This window comes from Rhineura floridana, chromosome 8 (genome assembly GCF_030035675.1).
Source record: "Rhineura floridana isolate rRhiFlo1 chromosome 8, rRhiFlo1.hap2, whole genome shotgun sequence".
NCBI classification, from domain to species: Eukaryota; Metazoa; Chordata; class Lepidosauria; order Squamata; family Rhineuridae; genus Rhineura; species Rhineura floridana.
In genome coordinates, this window is record NC_084487.1 from 62,053,178 (window position 1) to 62,077,636 (window position 24,459).

General features: G+C 41.5%; 1 long non-coding RNA gene across 1 annotated transcript; it reads left to right on the forward strand.

The window, feature by feature from the left end:
• Positions 1-7,078: 7,078 nt before the first annotated feature.
• LOC133389959 (uncharacterized) lies at positions 7,079-23,706 on the forward strand. The gene is made up of 4 exons (XR_009764237.1): positions 7,079-7,254; positions 20,371-20,468; positions 22,468-22,522; positions 23,600-23,706. It is a non-coding gene; the product is annotated as an uncharacterized LOC133389959 (long non-coding RNA).
• Positions 23,707-24,459: the final 753 nt, after the last annotated feature.

Genomic DNA, 24,459 nt, shown 5'->3' on the forward strand with positions numbered 1-24,459 from the left:
CAGCCCAATTCCAGCTGTTGGATTTCCGTACAGCACTAGCAATGCAGTTGCATTTCACTTCAAATAGAACTTTGTGTGCAATTTTGTGCCTGGAGTGGAAATGATTCCAGACCCTCATTTTACAGGAATCAGTCAAGAGGTTCAGAATGAGCTGCTTAAATAAAAAAAGAAACAGTGTCTCATAACTTCATGGAAAATCATGGTGATGACCACACAATGATCTGACCACACTGATACTTTGCTGCCCAACTTGCTGCATTATGCACTGAAATAACTCCCCCCTCCAGTCTTGTGTTCAGGCATGGGAATCTGCATGAATTCAGTTCTGTTTTGCCACTAACTTCACAAAAGAGTGATAGCTTCAGTACAGATTACTCTCATCCACTCTTGGAGTTACGTTGAAACCCCGCTTGTAATTTGTTACGGTGTCTCCACAATTGACCAAGGCATCTTCCAGACATAATTGCTTTTGGAGCAATCATAGGCTATTCTTTTATTGACATAATTGCCTTTGGTTACTGCAAAGGACAAATACTAATTTTGTTTGCTGAAGCCTGAAGACTGTTCCCATTGGCAGAAGCCCAGCTAAATCAGAGGAAAGGATGAACTGGATTTTATATGCTGTGTATCTAGCCTGAAGTATGGCATTATTCTGAGAAGTGGACATAGTTCACAGAAGGTGACATTCTCACACAGGTGTTGCTTCAGTGTTGAAAAATGCCACGCATGTGTATACTGCCACATGTGATTAATGCACATGAGTATATTTCACCTTACATGGCAAAGGTAAACATGTGACTTGATCCTGATAAACATAGCATACATCTTTTTTCATAAACTGTATTGTAAGAAAATTATCATGTGTAAATAATCCTTAGCATAAGCTAAAAACGAAGGGTCGAAAGAACACAAAATTAAATTCAACATCATAGAACATTGTGCTATAATCAATAGTATTTTCTCATGGCAAAGCCAAACAGTGGCAATAATCTTTCTGGCTGCAGATGCAATGTACACTTGCAAAGAAAGCTCCAACTGCCCCACAGTGTCTTCTGGCACACATAAATAGCCCATTTGAAGTGCAACCAGTGTCAGTCCTCTGTGCGAAAGAGGCAAAATGGGATGCAAAGCAAATATTTTAATAGTGATACACTGTTTACTGCAGTGATGTCTAAAGATTACTTTCTAGTTTATTTAAGAGCTATACTTATAGCCCTCCAGATGCTGCTGAACTACGGCTCTTATCATCCCTGACCATTGTCCATACTGGCTGCGGCTGATGCAAGTTAGAGTCCTACAACATCTGGAGGGCCACATGGCTGGGATGAGCTGTAAAAGAAAACCAATTGTCTACAACAAAGGACTCTTGGATGGTCAAAACACATACTGCCAGAAGCGTAACACAAAACAAACAGGGCCACAGTAACATATCAAGAGATCAAGTAGTCGTAAGGTAAGCTAGTACATCTGTTCTTGTGGCATCTGCATGGTGCCAGTATACTGTTGTGGTTCGAGAGTTGGACTAGGACCTGGGAGACCAGGGTTCAAATCTCTGCTCAGCCAATCACTGTCTCTCAGCCTAACCTACCTCACAGGGTAGTTGTCAGAATGAAATTAAGAGGGAAGAATCAGGTATGCTACCTTGAGCTCTTTGGAGGGAAGGTTGGGTATAAATGTAATAATAAATAAAACTTTGAGACTGTGGAACAGCTGCAGTACTAGGGGACTGAACAAGACCTGCCCTGGGAGTTCTTACTGCATTTCAGGGAGTCGTTCAGCCAGCCCGAGAGGAATTTATGGTGGCACCCACCACCCCGGAAGAGTTGCAGGACTATGAGGCTTGGGAGCTACTGCTGCAGCGTCAGAAAGCCCGCTTGGTCGGCCTGCCGTTTGCAACCGCCCTGTTTTTACTTTACCAGCGGCACCAGCGGTGGCCTGAGCCAGGGCATGCAGACAGAGACCCCCAGTGTTAAGCTGCGCTACTCCTGGCCTGAGCCTCAGGCCGTCTCCATTTCAGACTGGTGTACTGGCCCTTGAAATAACTGTAAGTTCAGGCGAGATGGAATGCCTTTCCTGGATATTTTTTCTTAATTAATGTTATTTGCTATTTCATTTAATTTTTTGTACAATGTATTGCTTTATTGATGTATTGCTTTATTGATGTATTGCCTTGTTGATGTATTTTTATATTTGTGTTTACTTTTTCTGTAAGCCGCCTTGAGGGCCATTTGGCCGAAAGGCGGGGTATGAATAAACATTAACATAACATAACAGAACCTTTACATAAAGTATGATTTTGCAAGGGAATGCAACCACAAATGTGGTTGGAAAAATTGCAAAAGGAACATGCTGCATATCTTTTTATGGGTGGTATAAAATTATGAATCAATCTGTGCTCCAGTGTGTGTGTGTGTGTGTGTGTGTGTGTGTGTGTGTGTGTGTGTGTGTGTGTGTGTGTGTGTGTGTGTGTGTGTGTTTAATTCTCTGAATTACTGAGAATACAATTGTTGCTCACATTGATGCAGAGGACTTTCACTATCCTGTCAGTAAAGTCTTGTGCTGCCCTCCAGTGGTTCCATCCGAATACATTCTTGCTCATCTATTTTGAAATGAAAGAGTAGACCACATCATGTATTGGGCCAATATTATTGGCAATTTCAAACCATGGTTATCCATGCAGTCTAGAACAGGGGAACGTATGATATGGAGAGATGTACAGATCCCACACTCACTTCCATTTAAACCAACAAGACTTAAAAGTGCTAGATTTTGCCTGGATTGTGCTTGCATGCAAATAGATCTGCTCAATCACTCCAGTTCATGATGACTTATTTCTTCCTTAAGGTCAACAGTAGACTTATTCAAGTCCACACCTTCATTAGGGAAGAATCACAGGTGTAGTTCTTAGCTATAACCCTTTGCTGAGCATCCATTGCCATAGAATGGGGGTTCCCAAACTGTGGTCTGTGGATCCCTTGATAGTCCTTGAACTTAATTTAGGTGGCTCACAGTGTGTCTGTGGATTTGTGGTTGAAAATGCATCCATCATATGCATGGTCGGCATCAGAAGGCAGCCAGGTTGGGTCCTGACCAAGGGCCCCTGTAAACCAGAGGGGCCCCTGAAGGGCGTCTCCTTAGGGTGAGAGGTGGCACTCCCATTCTGTGATCTGTGGTAGTGTCAGGTCCTGCAACTCAACCCTGCCACAGATCACAGACAGGGACCTCCCAGGCACCCCCCAATATAGACAGTGTGGGCTTCAATAAGCCCATCCACATGCCCCACCTACCTTTCCCATCAGTGTGAATGCCATGTACATTGTGTGCACATGCCTGCCATCACCTGAGATGGCGGCAGGGGCTGCCTTAAGGGGCTGACACCCCAGCTGCCATCTTGGTTGGTAGCAGGCATGCATGCTATGCATACACATTAACATGACATGAGAGGTAGGTGGGGTGTACGGGCTGGTTTATTAGCCCTGCACCACCTGTATGGAGGGGTGATCAGCTACGGTGCCACAGGCCTGGGACAGACTGGTGCCAGCCCTGATCGCATTAACCCAGTGTGTAGCAGCTGTAAAACAAAGAAAGAAGAAGCATATTCATGCTAGGGATCATTAGGAAAGGTATTGAAAATAAAACTGCTGATATCATAATGCCGTTGCATAAATCTATGGTGCAGCTGCATTTGGAATACTGTGTACAGTTCTGGTTGCCTCATTTCGAAAAGGATATTGTAGAGCTGGAAAAGGTTCAGAAAAAGGCAACCAAAATGATCAAGGGGATGGAGTAACTCCCTTATGAGGAAAGCATTTGCAGCATTTGGAGTGTTTTAGTTTAGAGAAAAGCCAAGTCAGAGGGGAGATGATAGAAGAGTATAAAATTGTGTGTGGCATGGAAGAAGTGGACAGAGAAAAGTTTTTCTCCCTCTCTCATAACACTAGAAATTGTGGACATCCAATGAAGCTGAATGTTGGAAGATTCAGGACAGACAAAAGAAAATACTTCTTCACACAATGCATAGTTAAACTATGGAGTTTGCTTCCACAAGAGGCAGTGATGGCCACCAATTTGGATGGCTTTAAAAGGGGATTAGACAAATTCATGGAGGATAAGGCTGTCAATGGCTACTAGCCATGATGGCTAATCTCTGCCTCCATAGGCTTCCAAATACCAGTTGCTGGAAACCCCAGGAGGGGAGAGATCTCATTCAGGCCCTGCTTGCGGGTTTCCCATGGGCAACTGGTTGGCCACTGTGAGAACAGGATGCTGGACTGAATGAGCCATTGGCCTGATCCAGAAGGCGCTTCTTTTGTTCTTATGATTTTTAATTGTATTTTACTGTTTATTTTATTTCTTACATTGTATTTTATTATATTGCAGTTTGAATTCTATAGAATTCAAATGGTAATACAACAAAATACAATATATAAGAAATAAATTAAGAAGCAAAATTACAATTTAGAATTATATAGCACCTAGCACAGTGCATTGTAACTGCTACAACAGACAGAAAAATAATTTACGTTGTCTACCAAGACCCTAAGCAATTTTCAAGTGATCCATGGGGGGGAGGGGAGTTCAGGGACCACTGCTATAGAGGATATTTGTGCTATTTAAACATGGTGATACCCACACAAGGCAAGTGTCTCCTTCGATGTTAGCACCAAAGAACTCAGAACTTTTCCTAGTGTTGTGATGCGGTTTCTTCTTTGCTATTTGAATAGTGAATTTCCTGAGAGATATCACAGTACAATAACACTGTTATTAGGATAAAATGCTATAAAGCCACAAATAAACTTCAGAGTTCTCCAGAACTCTTCAGGCTGTGTGTTAAACAAAATGTTGCACCAGGGCAGGGCAGGAGAGTGATGGACATGTTGAATTTGCCCAGCCAGAATCTGCATTTTGTAATATTTTTTAGAAAACATTATGCAGACATGATTGGATTAGTCTCACTTGGTGAAAGACAGAATATGTCCCAGGGCTACTAGGCCAAAAAAGAAATGTTTGAAATATCTGGTAGTTCCTCAGTTCCGTCTCCAACCCTAACTGCAGCACCCAATTCCTTTATACAGCAGACCACAGAAGGTCTGAGAAACATAGTAGTCTTTATGTTAACAAGGCTGCAGAATACTGTTAGGTGGTGCAGAAGTGAGAAAGTCAATAACCAAGTGGCTGGAGAGCATGTAACCTCCTCCCAATAGTGGACAGTGGTGGCTCCAATGTCAGCGGGGCAGTGAATCTGCTCCAGGTTTTAGTCCAAATTTTCAGCTGAGCTGCCCAGGGTGCTTTCAGCACAACTCCTTGAAAGTTCGGAGTAAAACCCACAGCAAATGCCCCACTGACATTGGAGCCTCCAGTCTTCTCTGCCTCCTAGATAAGCCCCATCTAATCCTATGAGATTGTTATTCTTCTTCATGCCCCCAGAAGTAATAATAGTGAAACCAGTACTAGCAGTATTCATGGTGATGAGGTCAGCAACCTTTTAGAACAGCCTTCTCTAACCTGGTGCCCTCCAGATGTTTTGGTCAACAACTCCCATCAGACCCAGCCAGCATCTCCACATAGTTGTGGTCCAAAACATCCGGAGCTCACCAAGTTTACAAAGGCTGGTATCATCTCACTAGAAGTGTGGACATAGTTTAAGAGGTTACCCAGCACACAAGAGGCAAGACCACCTAAATCTTCTGTGGATTGAAGCGACTTTCCTAGAAAATACTTTCAGCAAACAAATATGGAGAAATGGTAAGATTTAAGAGATGGGAGGCCAGGGTCAAGTTGAAGACCTTTGGCGCAAGTATTAGATTTCTCAGAGCATTTTGTCTCTGCAACTATGCAGATGTTAAAGTAAAACAGCTGAGGCCAGTTCTCTGTCAGTCCTCCTGAATGGACCTTGGGGGATAAGATTATGTTACCTTCATAATGTGAACCTTACAAAGTTTATTCACCTCAAGTACGAATGGCAGCCAATTATAGGGTTATAATTGCTGCAGAGGGGATTTGGAATTAGCCTTGGATGAACTGGCTCAAATGATGTATAAAATGTATATGCGGACATGTGAGTCTGGAAAGGGGCTAAATGGAGATGTATTAAGCCTCTGAACATATACATTTTTAACTGGACCACTAAGAGAGTGTGGATAAAACCTGCCTGAAAATTCTAGGTTCTCAGCCAGTTATCAGAGCTGTGAGGGGTTTTAAGAAGCAGCAGGAGTCTAGTTATATTTGGGGCAGGAAGACCAGAGCTAGCTCTGAAACTGCTAAGGCATATCTCGGGACTTTGCTTAAGTGACTCTATTTCAGGCTCAACTTTCAGTTTGAAAAATGAGACTAATAATCTGTACATTGCTAAGTTATTGTAAGGATTGGGAAGATAGGATTGTAAGAGTAGAAAGATGTATTTCAATTTTAAAAAGCAACCAAAATAACTCATTTCTCTGCATTGTGAAATAATATTATTGTATACCTGTATGAGACACCACACATTTCCTGATCCTTCCATATACCAAAATATTTTGATGTTTCAAGTTCGTATGCACTCCTGTGTTTCCTGACCCTGCTTTTCTGGAGATCTGTCTACTGGAGATATATTTATTTGCAGATATATTTTATTAGAGACCTGCTGAAAGAGGCTGTATTTCTTAGGCTGCTTTCACACATCGGGCCAATTGTATTAGTTTAACAAATAAAAAGGTAGCGCTTCTGTCCCGATTTCTAAAATCCCTTTCACGCCACAGTACCTGTTGCACTGAGGAACAGCAGCTTTTTCAGCCGATATGCCGGCATTTTGCACAACTGTCTTTCACACGGCTTGATTTCGTACCTCACCCATGCACACTGTTCCCCACTGTGTAGGAGGTCTAAGACCTCATCCCATTGCCATGCAAGCCCTCTCTCTTTAGGATCTGACTTTTTAAATTGTTTTAGTTGTATCAAGACAGGTGTGTGTGTGGGAAATGCTGCTACTATCTGTGCCGATTCTGGAAAACCAGTACAAAGTTCACCAGGCAAAAAAAAAAAAAATCGGTGTGACTAAAGGGCAGGAATGCACTGCATGCTGGGATGCCTGTCACATGAGTGGCTGCAGCTAGCAAAAAACTCCGGTAATCTTCCAGGTTCCCAGCCTTGCTAACAGATTATTTCTAGTATCATTTATCATGGAAATTAGCACTAACCTTCCACTACATTCCACTAGAAGTCTGGAGCTAGCTTGTGCGTCGTGTGAAAGATCAAATATAATGCGCAAATTACCAGGTAAGAAATCATCAGAATAACAGAATAAAGCAGCCTTAGGCTGTAGATAACATCCACAGCAGGTACATAAGACACTACTGTATGAGATTCATGGACCAAACAAAAAGAGTGTCACTGTGTCTGTAGCATGGTCTCTTGCAGTGTGTGATTTGGACCTAAACAATGTATGCAGATTTTTCAAATTTGTTAGTAGAAATATAGCCTGTTATCTGGAGCTGTGGCCATGATAGGTGGGAAGCACAGATGTGTGTTCATTAAGGCTTTGTGCTACATTTGGCTGAGGTCTGAGCCAAATTGGGCCCATCTGTATGTTTTTGAGCCTCAGCAGGTTCTGACAGTCACAGATCACTATGGATCAGATTCGATGACCCAGAGTGACCACACCAACCTCACTGCCACCAGGGCCAGCGGCAGGGGGCCCCCAGGGGGACACTGGACAAGCTCTGAGGGGCCCACCAGCCTACCCAGCCACATAGCTCCCACTGACTGGGCTCCCTCTTCCCCACCAGCAGCCTGGACTGAATGCATGGGGCAGATAGGTGAGCATTTTGAATTGGAGCAATTTGGCTCCTCTTTGCAGCAGCCGCCCACTGTAAAATTACCCAACATGCAATGTCCAGTCAGGACATTGCATGTTGGGTAATTTGATGGTGGTTGGCAGCCGTGCAGAGGAGCTAAATTGCTTCAGTTCAAAAGAGCAGGCACTGCATGCTAGTCAGTCTGCTCAATGCCTGTCCCTCCTCCAGGCAGGCCATGGTGCTTGGCGGCAGCAAACAACATGGATCTAAAGACTAAGTGGCAGTGGCAGGAGGAGCAGCAGCTCAGGATGGATCAAATTGTTCTTATAAGCAGAGCAAGCAATTTAAAGAAAAACCCTGCTTTTTCATGCAGATACATTGACTTGAGGGTGACAAGCACATTTGAAATGGTGGCAATGTGGGGGAGGAGTGGGAAAGAAAAACCAGTTAGGGAGCAATCATTGCCAGTGATTTCTAAAATTCCTGCTTAGATTATCTACGTTCTCCCTCTTTGGAGATTTTTAGAAATCATTTTCTTTAAGTTAAATTAAACCTGTATTTAATTTAAACAGCTTTGTAGTCTGTTTGTATAGTAGAATTCCCCACCCCCCTCAAAAGGAGAGAGAGAAGTTTCAAGAAAAAAATTGCCTTAAGTGGTTAAGGTGTTGGACTATGACCTGGGAGACCAGGGTTCCAATCCCCACATAGCTATGAAGCTGACTGGGTGACCTTGGGCCAGTCACTGCCTCTCAGCCTCATGAAAACCCTATTCGTAGGGTCGTCATAAGTCAGAATCGACTTGAAGGCAGTACATTTACATTTAAACTATTTTAAAGCAGAGAAGCTGCACACCTAACAATCTGGCTTTAGAAAAACAAGTTAACTGTTTAGCCAGGTTATTTCCTCAGTGCTTTGATAATTATCTTCCGCTTTAACTTTGCTGGTAATATCAAGAAAACATTTTTATTGATTTTTTTAAAAAAAAAAAACTTGGAAGATGTTTAATGTCTCATTAAACTGGCTGACAATCTGGTGAACAACCAATATATTGCAGTCTTTAAAGGGCCTTCCCCCCGGAAAAAAGTGGTTAAAATATTTATTTTGCTCCTTAATCCTTATTCTATGAATGCTGCAATGGTTCTTCTTCTGACAAAGCATCTCTCTTCAAACTCAAAAGCATGCATGCTTATCAATACCTGATGAGGAAAGTCTTTTAACAAGTTACTGTTGCATAATACCATGAATTGGAGCAGAGTGGTTTCGTGGACATAAATATCTGCAGGTGAGAGCTGACTCTACACAATTCAGTCATGTTCGAACTCTTGGAAAATTTGTGGGTGTGTGGGTACCAATCCACTTCACTTGACTTGATCCACAAACCAATTAAGCTTCCCTGGTTGGATTTTATAGCACCATCCTAACCATGTCTATTCAGAAGTAAGTCCTATTGAATTCAGTGGATCTTACTCCCAGGTAGGTGGGGCTAGAATTGCAACCTATTGAGAGAGAAGCCTTATATTTCCTAGTCCAGAACATTCCCATTGAAGTTAAAAGGGATTACTCCATTCGAAATTCTTTTACTCCCAATACGGCAACAATAGGATTAACAAAATGATTCCCCCTCTGGCATGAAATTATGCTGCTGAAATGAAGAAAACTGGCTAACCAGGAGTGAATTTTTGTGTGGGACAACTATGAACACCCGTCAAAAAGCTATTCTAGAAACTCCACATTTTCTCTATTCTTGAGTTTTGGTATTCCAAATAAATGTGCATAGGATTGCCAATTAAGTTATACCTATACTGCTGATGAAAACCTTAAAAAGGCACCTAATGGAATATTACAGTTTGTGTTGTTTTTCCTTGACAATAAGGGGTTGTCACATCAGTCAAAATTTGTTTTAGTTAGGGAAGGAGCCAAGATGGAGGGGTGTGGTTTAAGAAGGAAAGTCTGGGGCTGCCACCTCAACATTCTCTATCCTGGTATGCAGCAGTGACTCAGCTGGAGGGAGGTCAGGTGTGCGGCATAGCCCCACAACACCATCTGCTATCGTTGGTTAGGAGAAACTGTGTGCTGATTCAGAAGTTATACAAGCCATGGAAAAGCCACTAGTCATGTTTCCATGTAACAGCAGGGTCCATCCAATTTGAAAGGCACTCCTCACATTGGTTATTCACACAGTGTGGAGGATCTCCATGTCAATATCAGCAAGGCCCCAGGAATGTGCTACAATTTTTTCAAACTCTTTCAAACTTACATGAACATTTTTCACAACACACATTGCAGGCTAAAAGTTGTTCCTGACTACCAGTTGTAAAAATACCTTGAAACCTCAGAACAGTGTGTTTCACTGGATTCCTGAGTGCATTTTTACATTCATTTCGATCAAATAGGGGGCAGATTACCATTTAGCAATTATTCCATGAATTAAAATATTCCTGTTTCTCTTTTACAAAATTTCCAGATTCGTTGTCATAACCTTTGCTGACACCTAGTGGGGAAAAATACATTATCACATAAATATTTCACTATTGTAAAATCTGAAATATAGCATATTAAAAACGTGCAAGGCTTTTATTACAAAACACAAAGCCAGAAACTTCTCTGGTATCAGGTTTCATTACTAACTCCAAAGATGAGACAGGTTCACTGAATAGCTTGCAAAAATTCACTAATCTTCCAACCAAGCTGAGGTCAAACTTCAAATAAGTTACTTCCTGTCCCAAAGCATTCAGAAATTAAGGTTGCATTTGAAATCATGTTAACTTAGCTTTGACCTAAGGAAAAAGTTAGTAGGCCTGTCTAAGTTCCTTTGTGAAGATATACAAAAGTCAGAAGACTGAATTTATCTTAAAGGCTCATCTCTTTGTTCTGCACAAAGGGCAATTTAAGAAGGTTGCAAATTCAAAAGGACACGTCTTAATTCACATCTGTGCTTCTAGGGGACCATTTTAGCTAGAGCTGTGCAAAGAGAGGTTTATGCTATAAACCAGCCACCTCTTCTTCATTATGTATACGAAGCTCCCAACTTTCCTTCTTACTGAAACCTCAATACAAAGAATTGTGCTAATGACAGCGACAAAAAAACACCCTAATGGGTGCTTCCAGTCTCCCTTCTAAACCCTCCTGAGAGGGCCCTATCGTTACATAGCTGTCATACACAAGATATGGAAGTGATGGTGTTATGGTCATGTCAACCTTCATCTGGAGTTGAGAAGAGAGTATTACCATTTCTGACAGCAGATGTGACAGCAGTGGTGGGCCTGGCCCACAGTTGAGCATCTTTAACAGTGTCCATAGATGCTTCTATGAATACTTGTGTCACATGGTACATCTTGGTACCACCATTCCACAGTGTGCACAGCTGCACACATAAGGGAGGGGGAACTATGGCCCTCCAGATGTTCTACACAACAAGCCCCATCATGCCTGACCATTGGTCATGTTGACTGGGGCTAATGAGAGATGCAGTATAATGACATCTGGGGGGCCACAGGTTCCCCACCACTGCACTATATCTTGGTACTGTCATTTTATTTTTTAAATAAAACAGTATTCGAGACAAGGTATGTGCAGGAGTTTCTAGTGCCTCCAGAGGTTCATTCCTGACTTACATCAGTTGGAGCTGCATTCACCAGCAGTCTTAGGGCATTGTTTCAACTCATAAGAACTCCAACCTATGAGTAGACTTTTTAATGTTGGTGTTGCATATCCATGACACCTCTTTCAAAAGTCAAGCATGCATTTCCACCTGAAGAGATGTGAGTATGCTCCAGATGTGCCAACACACAGATGTCTCTTGGTGTGAAAAGAGGTAAGCTCTGTGTATTCTAAGCAAGGAAATTAAGAGGGAGCACAATTTACTTTTTCTTCCTCTCCTAGATTTGTTTCACCTTTCTAAAGCCATGCATTGTTCTGCTTGTAACATGACTCTAGACCTAGTGAAGCTGAGTCTTAGACCAAAATCTTAATCAGTCTTTTTTGATAATGTTGAGTGTTCTAAGTGCCCAACCCTATAAGGATATACAGCTCTGGAAGAGATAGATGCACAATGAAGGGGAAAGGGAATTAGCATCCATGATCCATCCATACAAATTTCTTTTAGAAATCTTCAGTGGAGTTGCTGTTCTATACCAGATCAGCCAGAAGGCTGGCTGGAATTGGCAATCTTGAAAGGAGTTTTGTGCAAAGACCTCCCCGACATAGAACAGTGACATACAAAGGGACTTCATGGAAAGAATTTTCCTAGCTCTATCCATTTCCACTGCAATCTCAATCCTTTAAAAGGTGATCCAAGTAGCCTGCACTGATACAATCTTTTTAAAAAATCTGCATTTTCATATTTAATATTGCACCAAAAATCATATTTCTCCCAATTTTTTAAAATAGTAGTATCTAAAGCATGGATAGCCCACATGCTGCCCTACAGATGTTTTGGACCATATCTGCCATCAGACCGAGTGAGCATGGTGAATGGTGAAGGATGATGGTAGTCCACAACATTTGGAGTGCATCACATTGGCTATCCCTGATCTAAAGGATAACACTCAGCTTTGAGTTTCCTGAATGCTGTTAATAGGATTTAATATATCCATGCCATTTGGAATTATTCTTTGGCATTTTTTTCTGTTCCTGCCCTTGCATTATTTCTCACAATGTGGAGAACTAGAATATTTTATATCACTGACAGCTAGCTCGTCACTTCCATCACCAAAATAAACTCACATAAAATAATAGACTGGTGGCTGAAGGTTTAACAATTATGACAAGGAACCAGGACACAATACTTATCATCTCACTCAACCTCAGACGTTATCAGTCGGCAGGAGAAATTTAATCCCGAACATAAATTGCATTTCCTAAAAAAACATAATCTTGCCTTAAGACACCAAACTCACTGATTAGAGGGAATGTCTGTGTTTACACATTTGTAGAGCGCATGCTGACTGTATTAGTGTCCTAGGAAACAAATCGGGCACAGCACACAGGCCGTCTACAAGCACAAAGTTAAAGGAGAAAAGGTTTTTTTTTTTGAAATCAGACCCTCCGATCTCTAAATCCTTTCAAATTCCTGAAGCACATTAGCTTTACTACCGCACGATGTGCGCGGTAGTATTTCCCCTAATGAAATCTGACTAGAAGTTTAAATGAGTTTAATGCATGAAATGTATAAATAAAATGTGGCCTTGATTAAATTTAGACTTGATACATAACTTAAATGGGTAGCACAAGAGCAGCTTCAGTATCATGTATCTGGCTTATTTTTGACCATGCGCTGTTAAAAGGAGCTTGAGCTTTTACATTCCACATACCTTCCAACAGGAAGACAATATAACAAAGAAGGTCCCCTCCAACACAATATGCTATCACTCTATTCACAGTCAGGTAGATGGCTCTGTTATTCCCCCATGCTTGGAGAAAGAATGTTAGATTCTATATGTATGTATATCAAACTTTTTTTAAAAGAGTTTAACAATGGTTGTAGATACTTGGAGCATGGTCTCACAAATGCCATCATTTTGGTACCGAGTGAGCAAGTATAGTTTCATTGCAACTTCCACTGATATTACCTCACTAATGTATCAGACTCCTGACCTAGAGAGACCATTTCTAAGGTTGAAGGCAGCTCACTTTCCATGTCCATTAAATTCCTGGCCTCATTCCAAATGTGGCATCCTGGAAAGGATTCATGATTCTGATGATGAGGTGGACCATAAGGGAAAAAACTTTTTTGATTGAGAATGGTTCTTGGCACAAAATGTAAAATCCATGATGATCTGGCCTAATAGGTATATCATGCCACAGATATGCTAGAATTTGTGATTTAAAATTGTCCATACATTTTGGGGGAGAGGTACCTTGTGGAAAGGAAACAACTGTTGGTCCTCTTTTGTCTTGTGGAAGTTTACATTTGAAGGAGTGTATGGTGATCTTTATAGTCCTACAGCGAGTAGCCTCCCAAAAAAACTGATTCTTCTATGGAAATAAGAATCAATGTTTTTAGGATAGAATTCCTGAGCAAACAGCAACACCAACACCCGAACATATAAATAAGTGTCAAATATAGAACCTACATGTTTCTCTCCAAGCCATTCACAATTTCACATTTACTGAAGCATTACAGAAGACTAATCAGTAATTAGAAAATAAACTATCCCTAACTTTCCTGAAAAAAATTAGCAGCCAATTTACTCATTATTCCTTTTTTTTATTGTTCAGTGAGTTTAAAAAGAAGTGAACACCCAAAGATCAATGAGCCAGTGCACATGTACAGATTCACTACTTGGCAGCTACAACATCACATAAAGACTTATACATATTAACGGACTATCGCAGATCCATACAAAGACATTTTGTTTTTCAAAATGGTAGGAGACTACAGTGTCTTTTGTACTGCTGCTGCTGCTGCTGTTTCTTGGGGCAATAAGAGTAGTGCATATAATGTATAATGCAGAGTAATTCTCCACCTGTTTAAAACCAATGAAAGTCGTGCAGATCCCAATGGACCTGTGACTTATTGTTATCTTGTACATTTGATGGAATGTATCCCATTGGAAAGAACATTTCTAGAGTTCCAAAGAACTATTCCGTTCTCTAGTGATTTGAAAAGGGAGCCCATCTACTTAGCCCTTTTATGGCCCATAGACATGTTATCCCTTAAAACCTTACATATTTTCCTTTAGCAGTAAAGCTCTTCTTACAGTGACTTATAAAACTAGACTTTGATGACACCAGGCTGTTGTAGTAGTTGTTTAATGAAGGTATAATGTTCAACAACATCAGTGTTCTCTAAAGTTCTCCACCTTTAAAAGATATCCTACCAAAATTCTGCCACTTCTGAAAATGTTGAAGACTGTAAAATTGGATTTGAAAATGCAACATTAAATCCCTTAAAATCTGATCCTTCTGTCAGGACCTGGAATAAATTAAACTGATGTACGTTATTTTTAAAGAAAGGAAAAAATATGGGAAGTGGTTTTTAAAGCCTGAAGGCAGAGGACAAAACAAGTCAAGCAGGTGATACAAACCATCTTATTTTCATTCTTATAATGATTTTTCTGCTTCCATATGGGGGCTTGGGCTGGAAATAATTCATAGAAATGCAAACTGAGACAAAAATAAAACAGCCATACATTTCTTAAAATATCACCTGAATTCAAATAGCCAAGGTACTGCTAAGAATTTACTGGGATTGACTTTTGCTTCAGACGGCAGGTTGAAATATGCCATAGCTCAGTGGTGGAGCACCTGCCCTCCATGCAGAAGGTCCCAGGTTCAATCCCTGGGATCTCCATGTAGGACCAAAAAAACACCCCTATCTATAACCTTAGACAGCCACTGCCAATCATTGTAGGCGATACTGAGCTAGATGGACCCATGGCCTGACTCAGTATAAGCAGCACCAAAAAGCAATGCTCACCCATCCTCCAGTCAGTCGCATCATGGTTTCTTAATGGGAGGGGGAAGGGTGAGGTAGCAGTTAGACCAGTGTGGTATAAATGCATCAACAGAAGTGCCAGATTGATTTTGCCATCACCTCACCCGTCCCCCTGTACCTCCCAGTAAGCAGCAGCAATGCACCTGACTGGAGGTCAGATGAGTTGTGATGGCCCTCTACACCATCTGTTACTGCGTAAGGCCAGTTGCTATGATGGTCCATATGTGGAAATCACCAAAACACCCTTACCAGACTCAACACTCTACATCAGGGGTTGGGGATCTCAGGCTTGGGGGCCAAATGTCTCTGACTCTCTCTATGCCCTTCAGAATTCTTCCCAGGCTACACCCCTCATTGGCCTTGCTTCACACCTGGCTGGAAAGTGTCCTTGCTTCTTTTGGCATGTGAGTATGGGTAGCAACTAGTCTACTGTACAAACAAAAAATTCACATCCACTGTTCTATCCACTTTTGCCTCTGGCCATACGCATTGATTGCATGTTGCCCTGCAAAGGTTGCCCAGAAATGAATGCGACCCTTGGGCTGAAAAAGTTCCTCACACCTGTCCTACACATGGGTGTAGCATTTAAAAGACTTTGGACAAGATACTCCACACAGACTGGTAAAACAATGCAGTGGCTGCAGTAACATACGATGTTGGCATGTGCTTGCTCCATATGTATGGGCTGAGATCAGAGAACACTAAATGAAGCACCAACATAGGTGAGTGCTTTTTAATGTCACCAACATTGCAACCATCATCAGCATTGCAGCCATCATGTTTAAACTTGCTCACGGTCAAAGATTCCTTTCCCTAGTCAAAGAGTCCTTGCCTGCACTCCACCAGAGTGACTCTAGCTTATTCTATTGCAATAAATGCACAAATGCATGCATTAACCATATGCTACCTTTCCAAGATCGAGGCGGTTTAGCATAAATATATAAAATTACAGTTAAATGCAATAAAATATACATCTATAGTGGACACAAGGTCTGAATGCTCTATAAGGGAGGAGCTGATCTTTGTAAGGAAGTCAGTCCAGAGCCTCAAGTCCTACTCACCATAGATTCCAGATGCAGAGATACAAAAAGACAGAACTGGATGTCATCAGCAATTTCATATAAATGTTAAACAGCATTTGGTAATAACACTGAGCCTCAAAGGACACCCTGGGTCAGTTGCTATGGTGATGAAATGGGTTCACTAATGACCATATTCTGTATGCAGACAGATACAAATTATTTAAACTATCGCATACCTGCTTTAAACACCATGATCTGATGTCAAAGTGAATCTAAATAATTGTATGGTTTACAGTAGGGCTAGCTAACATGGTGCCCTCCTGATGTTATATTCAACTTCCAGCAGCCCCAGGCAGCATGGCTAATGGTCAGGGATTGTGGGAGCTGTAGTTCAACAACATCTAGAGGGCACTGCATTGGCTACCCCAGGTCTATGGTGCCAAAAGTTGGCAAAAAGTGTAACAGAATTTTCAGGGAGATATTCTTTCTGTCAGCCTCCAGACACAGAGCATCGACTGAGACTAGTAACATAATCTCAGCCCTGTAACTAGATCAGTTTCAATTCCAAACCAAACTGGAAAAGGCAAGAGACGAAAGGGTCATCTAGAAATGGTTGAAATTTATCTGCTACCATATATTCAGTCACCTTCCCCAACAAAGTTGGATACTAGTCTAAAGTTGGCTGGCCTATCTTTTCATAATGGTAATGTTTTAAGGAGTAGATGCATAATCACCTTTTGAACTAGAGGTAGTTTTAAGTAGAGACCTCATCCCAATCTGTGTCTGTGTTGGAATTACTTTTTAATATGTTTTTAAAGCTTTTTTTTTCTTTTTATAAAAACAAAGATATTTTTTAAAGATGTTTTGTTTTAATATGTTTTTAAGGATGTTTTGCTGTAATATATTTTAAAGTCTGTTTTTATAATATTTTAGAGTGTTTTTAGTGCTTTTGTTTGCCGCCCTGGGCTCCTACTGGGAGGAAGGGTGGAATATAAACCTAATAAATAATAGTGTTCTGCCCTCTTCCAAAAAAAAAGGCATAATTGGCCCTAGCCAATAGCCCTCAAAGCTCACCCTGGTTGGCCTTAACTAACCATGAGGACATCAAAAAGTCCCCATGAGCACTTTTTTGGGTCCAGGGTCCCAGCAGGGTCCCAATGTCTCCAGTATCCTACAAGCCAATCAGCATGAAAGGGGAGTGTGTTAGCCACTGAGAAGAGTCTTCTAACATGCTTCCTTGTCCTTTCCTGCAAATTGGAGCAAATCAGAGTGAAAGGAGGTGAGTCAAACACTGAGAAGACTCTTCTCAGTAGTTAACACTCTCCTCTTTCATGCTTGTTGATTCCTAGGCATTATCAAGGATCTCATCCTCAACTCACAGCAAAAAAATTGGGCAGGGGACATGGCTGTGATTAACATGAAGGGACCCTGCACTTCTGAATTTGCCACGACACTACTGTCCCTATGTCTCCAACTTCCTATGAGTCAATCAGCATGAAAGGGGAATGTGTTAGCCATTGAGAAGAGTCTTCTCACATGCTTCCTTATCCTTTCCTGCTGATTGGAGCCAAACAGAGTGAAAGGAGTTCATATTAATTCCTACTTCAAAAAGCCAAGCTATGGGTAGGGAGAATTCTGTAATTGCAGAAGACACTGCGTCCTGATGATAGCATCTCATCTGCATCATCAAGCAGTTCTGTAGCAGCAGCACATAAACATGTAGACACGGAATTCAGTAATTCAAACAATATTTCTGACAGTAAGAAAGGAATATCACATGGTGACAGTGATAGAGAAGCAGAAAGCAGCATTCAAGCCTGGCCAGATTATTCTATATTCGTAGAAGGGGGTGTGCTCTGTGAGGAGTGTGTCGCTGTGACCATCATGAAGGGACCCCACACTTCTGAATTTACCACTGCACCACTGCCATTGCCATTCCTGAAGCCCCCATATGTTGGAGGATGAATGTTTAGAGTAGGGAGTCTGGTAGTGAAGTGGGCTCCCCGCACACTGTAAAAGCCATGATTCCAAACCGTGTAGAAAGCCTACTATAATACAGCAGGCTCCTCGCTGCAGATATTCTGCTTCCAACATGGGACTGCAAGAATGTCCTCACTGTCCTGCTCATCTATGGTAATCATGCAGGAGGGGAGAGAGAATGAACAGAGATATTGAGCAAGTGGGTACACAGCCTGGGGGTGCACCTGGATCCACCAGGCCCAGGTGTCCTCAGTGGCTGGGAGAGCCTTTTATCAGCTGCGGCCTTTCTGAATCAGGGTCAGAATAGCCTGGTCACTGTCATCCATGTGCTGGTAACCTCCAGACTGGGTCACTGCAACATAACCAACCCATCAGTGCATTCTGCAGCAGGGGGCATCCTCTCTTTGGAATTCTTTTGCCATTATATATCAGACAGTAAAATGTAAATGTACTGCCTTCAAGTCGATTCCGCCTTATGGTGACCCTATGAATAGGGTTTTCATGAGGCTGAGAGGCAGTGACTGGCCCAAGGCCACCCATTGCGCTTCATGGCTGTGTGGGGATTCGAAACCTGGTCTCCCAGGTCGTAGTCCAACACCTTACCACTATGCCACACTGGCTCTCTATATCAGACAGGCACCTTCTTTATTGTATTTTCAGCACCTTCTAAAGACGTTCCTCTTTCAACAAGCCTTCTAAATAGAGCTCTTGAAAGTTATTAATTAATGAAATAAACAAATACACAAAATACTAGCATTAAACAGGAAGGAAAACTTCAAAGGAGGGTAGGATTTAAAGGAGGATTGGCAGCCTTTTTTCTTCCAAGAACCCTATTCCCTTGGGGATAATCTGTCAGAGGCTGCTTGCTAGCAGTGGGTGGGGTTGGATCTAAAGGTGGATGGGACTAGCCCATTTTCTCTCTCTTTTTGTCATTATTTTTCTCTTTCTCAACTACCTTTCCCCTATTTTTTTCCTCGCTTCCCACCGGCATGAAATTAGGTGAAGGGCTTAATGAAACTAGGCTAAGGGCCTAATGCAGCTCTAGGGCCCCTCCTGATTTAAAAGAATAATATATCATAAATATCACTGATTCGTTCACATAATGTTTAAATGAAACTAAGTGCTGCATAGAGAATGAAAGAAAGACTAGCCTTTGCCAAAATACAGTAGATATAAACAAGGAACAGGGAAAAGGAAGGGAAGACTAGGCCCCTCTTGCCCTTCAATTCCAGTGCCTAGCGACCCTCTCATGCAGGAGCCATCTACAGGCAATTAAATTGGATGGGATGTTAATGAATATGGGTGTTAATAATACCTCCATTTACTGATGGCACCTACATAAAAATGAAGGCAAATGTTTTAGAGTAATCACTCTTTGTGCTGTGTTTACATGCTTGCTGTCATCAGGGTATATCTACACATCTGCATATAATTGTGAATTGGCTTTGTGTGTCTGCTTGGCCTGTCAAATTCTCAACTGAGGTCTTTTGTTGTACATCCCATCCTTCCATGGAAAGCCAATGCAAAAGTACAGCCTTTACCTAAATTCATTCTGTCTTTCCTGTCCAAAGCTTTGCCTAATCTTGCCATCTGGAAGGAACCAAAATACATATTCCAAATGGGCACGGAAGCCGCTTTCTACTGCCACACAACCCCCACCCCACCCCGAATGCTGAATCAATGCAGCACAGAACTCCAGTTAACAGCTAATAGTTGTAGCAGGGAATGGTTGCCACAGTAAACACTGTAGAAATATGCCTACATTTCATATACATTCCAGGAGAAACTTCCCAGACTGATTTGCCATGCTGTCATGTGTCACATCCCATTACCTTTGTGACTTTGTGTTATGATACATCAAGGATGTGACTAACATTAACCACATGTAACGTTGCATAGTACCATCTTGTCTGCCAAGGAAATTTAGAGCAGCGTGTCTTTCAGAAAGCAGGGTTTCCATTAGAATTATTGGTTTCCGAGCTCGTGTGTGAGTGGGAGATTAACTCATCAGTTAACTCAGTTTCAAGTCACGTGTTCACATACAAAACCCGCAGCTTTTACCCTGCTAATTAACAGAGCACAAAGGAAAATCTGGGAGCCAGCTTGTTTCTGTTATATACAATATAGTACAAAATTGTTTTGTTTTTGTTTTTTACAGGGCTGTGTAGACCTTGGCACCCACTACCACTGCACTCTTAATGTTTGGAAATGCTTTCCAGGGACAAAGAATAAGCTAATTAGAAATCAGGATCCCAGGTAGATGAAATACAGAGTCATGCAGTCATTTCAGCTCATGATCAATTTCGTATCTGTGCTCCAGACAAGACTGGTGACCAGGGGAGCAGCCCTTTGTGTATGGAAAGAAGCTTTGAATTTAAGCCACAACGCAAATGTAGAGTTGCTCAAACTGTGCCTATATATAGTTTTAGAATTGGGGTTTTTTAAACTTGTAAACTGCTTAAAGGCCATTTTAGTAATTAAGTGGTATATAAATAAATGAATAAATGTATTATTAATAATAGGAACCTTGAAACATTTGCAAATGTATGCATGTCAAGAACAAAACTTTCTTTACTGTTACTTTATCCTGAACTTATGACCATCCTGTACTGATTGATTCAGGTGACCATGAGTCTTGCAGAGAAGTTTAAGAAAGCTCTAAAAGAGAATATGACCATGCTTAGGGAGATGCCTACTTGGCTCCATAAGAACTTTGGCGGTCTTCTCCTAAGATGGCCCAAGCAGAGGGTGCTTCTGGGCATTATTTAGGCTACTTGAATATGTTGATAGTGTAATGTAACAACATTCATGAGTAGTTTGGCCCTGAATCATAGCAGCAACTTTAGGTTCCAGCTGCTTATGCACTCTAAAAATGGAGTTCAGGAATTAGGATTCAAAATAGAGCATGAAACAGAGAGTCACCAACAGTCTGAAATCTCACCTTGAAATGGTATTTCTTCTTCATTCACAATAATTAAGTTTTCATCTGACTGCATTCTCATATATATCCTTATCTTGTAAAACAGTAGAAAAATAATCACTTTTAAGGGTGCAATTAAATATCATTCTTATCAGGGATATAGAACAAGGAAAGGGCTACACTCAGAAGCAAGCCTGCTACAGTTGGAGGCCACATTCATACTGTACATTTATTCCACTGTAAACAGACATGGCTGCCCTCAAAGAATCCTGGGAAATGTAGCTTGTGAAGGGTGCTGAGAGTTGTCAGTAGGCACCTGTTCCCCTTACAGAGCTACCACTGCCAGAGTGGTTTAATAGTCAGTCCCTCTTCCCAGAGAATTCTGGGAACTGTAGCTCTGTGAGAGGAATAGGGGGTCTCCTAACAACTCTCAGCACCCTTCACAAACTACATTTCCCAGGATTCTTTGGGGAAACCATGACTGTTTAAAGTGTAATAATAGTGGAATAAATGTATGGTGTGAATGTGGCCTTAGTCTTCAAAAAACAAATTCCAGAAGTAAGAATTCTATGAGCAGAGTCCTGTGACCCCAGTCTGTCTCATCTAGATTGCCATTTTCAAATCATGCTGTCTTAGAGTGCATCTAGGTGAATGCTTCCCACAGAGATTGTAGCTTCAACAAAAAGTTGGAGGAAAGTTATTGCATGTAAGAATGCCGGCTAATGTGAGCGGCTTACCGCTGCTATGCCTGATGTGTATCATTATAACATTTAGTTACTAGGTGGCATTGGTCTTAGTTGTCAAATTAGGAGATTCTTTTTATTATTGTTGGGCAGAGATAGTTTTTGTTTAAAAACCTTCCATGACAACTGGTTTTGCATCACAGTTTTCTGCCACTCATAATTTTTGGATTTTGGAATCAATTATACTTATTCACCACATCCGTCACTTACAAAACACATTTAGAAACACCCTTCACAAGAGATTCAGTTTTCTAGGATGCAAGCCTGCAATATGGCATGTATAATATGTATATAATGAACTAAACTCAAAAGGTCAATGGCCAAAATCCAAAACTGGGCATGTTTTGGTATAGACTTCATTTGAATATGGTGACTGGGTACTTCACTGAGCTCAACAGTGAGCCCTTCATGGGCTGTGTTACTGATCTCACATACTCACCATGCCATTACAAGTGATCTGGGCCTGAACATCTCCAAAGACAGTTTCAAACCCAACTTGGGCATCATATTAAATGGGCTCAACCTTTTGTAGAATGCATCCAAGGTCAAATTCTTCATCATCCCCTCATTTTTTCAACCAATTTTTTTCCAGGGTTGCCAGTCTTCCAAAATGTCTTTGTTTTCCAAGGAACACAGGAGACTTTATGGTGAGCATGTCTCTCATGTTTCTTTAATAGCTCAAAGCAGCTTGGTATTATGAAGGAATGCCTTCTGTCATATATTGCCAACATTCCTAAAGATCTTCAGTTGAAGCTCTGTTGAAGATACTCCTCCCATTTGAAATACAACTGGTATACCGGATGGTCATTAAGTGCAAAGTCATCTGGACTCTACTCTGCTGAGGGAAACTTCTGTTATTTAGGAAATTGGCAAAGATTATGCTATTTATGAGGGCTTTTTATTAGTCTTGTGCCAAAAAATTCTCCCAGTTTCCCCCAACTATTCTCCATCAGTTAATGAGAAAAATTGTATGAGAAAATTATCAAAGGGGAGAGAAAATGGTGCAATTCTCAAGGGTGGGATGCAGGGTTTTTTTTGGAGGGGGTCACATTTACAGTCAAAGAAGAGAAGAGAGGAAAGGGAGGAAGGAGGTGTGGCAGATAAGCTCCCTAAGACATATCAGTCTGCGATGGAAGGAAGTCAGTCAGAGCATCACAGGTAAAGGTAGCCAAGCCTAGCCATTTGGAGGACCCTAACTATCTCCCTTCTGAAACATAAACAAAAGAACAAAACAGGAGTTGTTTTTGCCCCACTTCCAACACATGTCACCTCTGACTTGCTTTTTCTCTAAACTAAAAAGCCCCAAATGCTGCAACCTTTCCTCATAGGGGAGTCGCTCCATCCCCTTCATCATTCTGCTTGCCATTTTCTGAACCTATTCCAACTCTAAAATATTATTTTTGAGGTGAGGCAACCAGAACTCTACACAATATTCCAAATGCAGCCGCACCATAAATTTCTACTAAACCTGAACTAGGCTGCTACTTCCAGATGTGGTGAAGAATGCTGTCCAATCACCAGTATTGAAATGGGATTCAACTGCCAGTCTGTTTGCCTTCTGTGCATGGGAATTGGGGGGATTTGCCACTTCAGGCAGCAAAATGTATTTCGTTGTCCTTGATCTCTCTCTCTCTCTCTCTCTCTCTCTCTCTCTCTCTCCCCCTCCCCCTCTCTCTCTCTCTCTCTTTATTATTTGATTTATATCCCACCCTTCCTCCCAGCAGAAGCCCAGGGCGGCAAACAAAAGCATTAAAAATTCATTAAAACATCATAAAAACAGACTTTAAAATACATTAAAACAAAACATCTTAAAAACATTTTTAAAAGCTTCCAAGACATCTTTTTTTAAAAAAAGGTTAAAAACATACTGTTTTTTAAAACAGGTTTAAAAACATATTGCTCTTTTTTTAAAAAAGGTTTAAAAACATATTAAAAATCAATTCCAACACAGATGCAGACAGGGATAAGGTCTCAACTTAAAAGGTTTGTTGAAAGAGGAAGGTCTTTAATAGGCACCAAAAAGATAACAGTGATGGCTCCTGTCTAATATTTCAGGGGAGGGAATTCCACAGGGTAGGTACCACCACACTAAAGGTCCAATGTGTATGGAACAGACCTCCTGATAAGATGGTATCTACAGGAGGCCCTCACCTGCAGAGTGCAGTGATCGACTGGGTATATAAGGGATGATGGTCTTTCAGGTATCCCAGTCCCAAACTATACAGGGCTTTCTACATCAAAACCAGAACCTTGAACTTGGCCCGGTAGCAAATGAGCAGCCAGTGCAATTCTTTCATCAGCGGAGTGACATGTTGGCGATACCCTGCCCCAGTGAGCAGTCTCACTGCCACATTTTGCACCAGCTGCAGCTTCTGGACCAACCTCAAGGGCAGCCCCACACAGAGCGCATTACAGTAATCCAGCCTGGAGGTTACCAGTGCATGGACAGCAGTGGTCAGGCTATCCAGGTTCAGAAACAGCCGTAGCTGTCTTACCAGCTGAAGTTGGTAAAAGGCACTCCTAGCCACTGAGGTCACCTGGGCCTCTAGTGAAAAAGATGGATCCGGGAGCACCCCCCAGACTA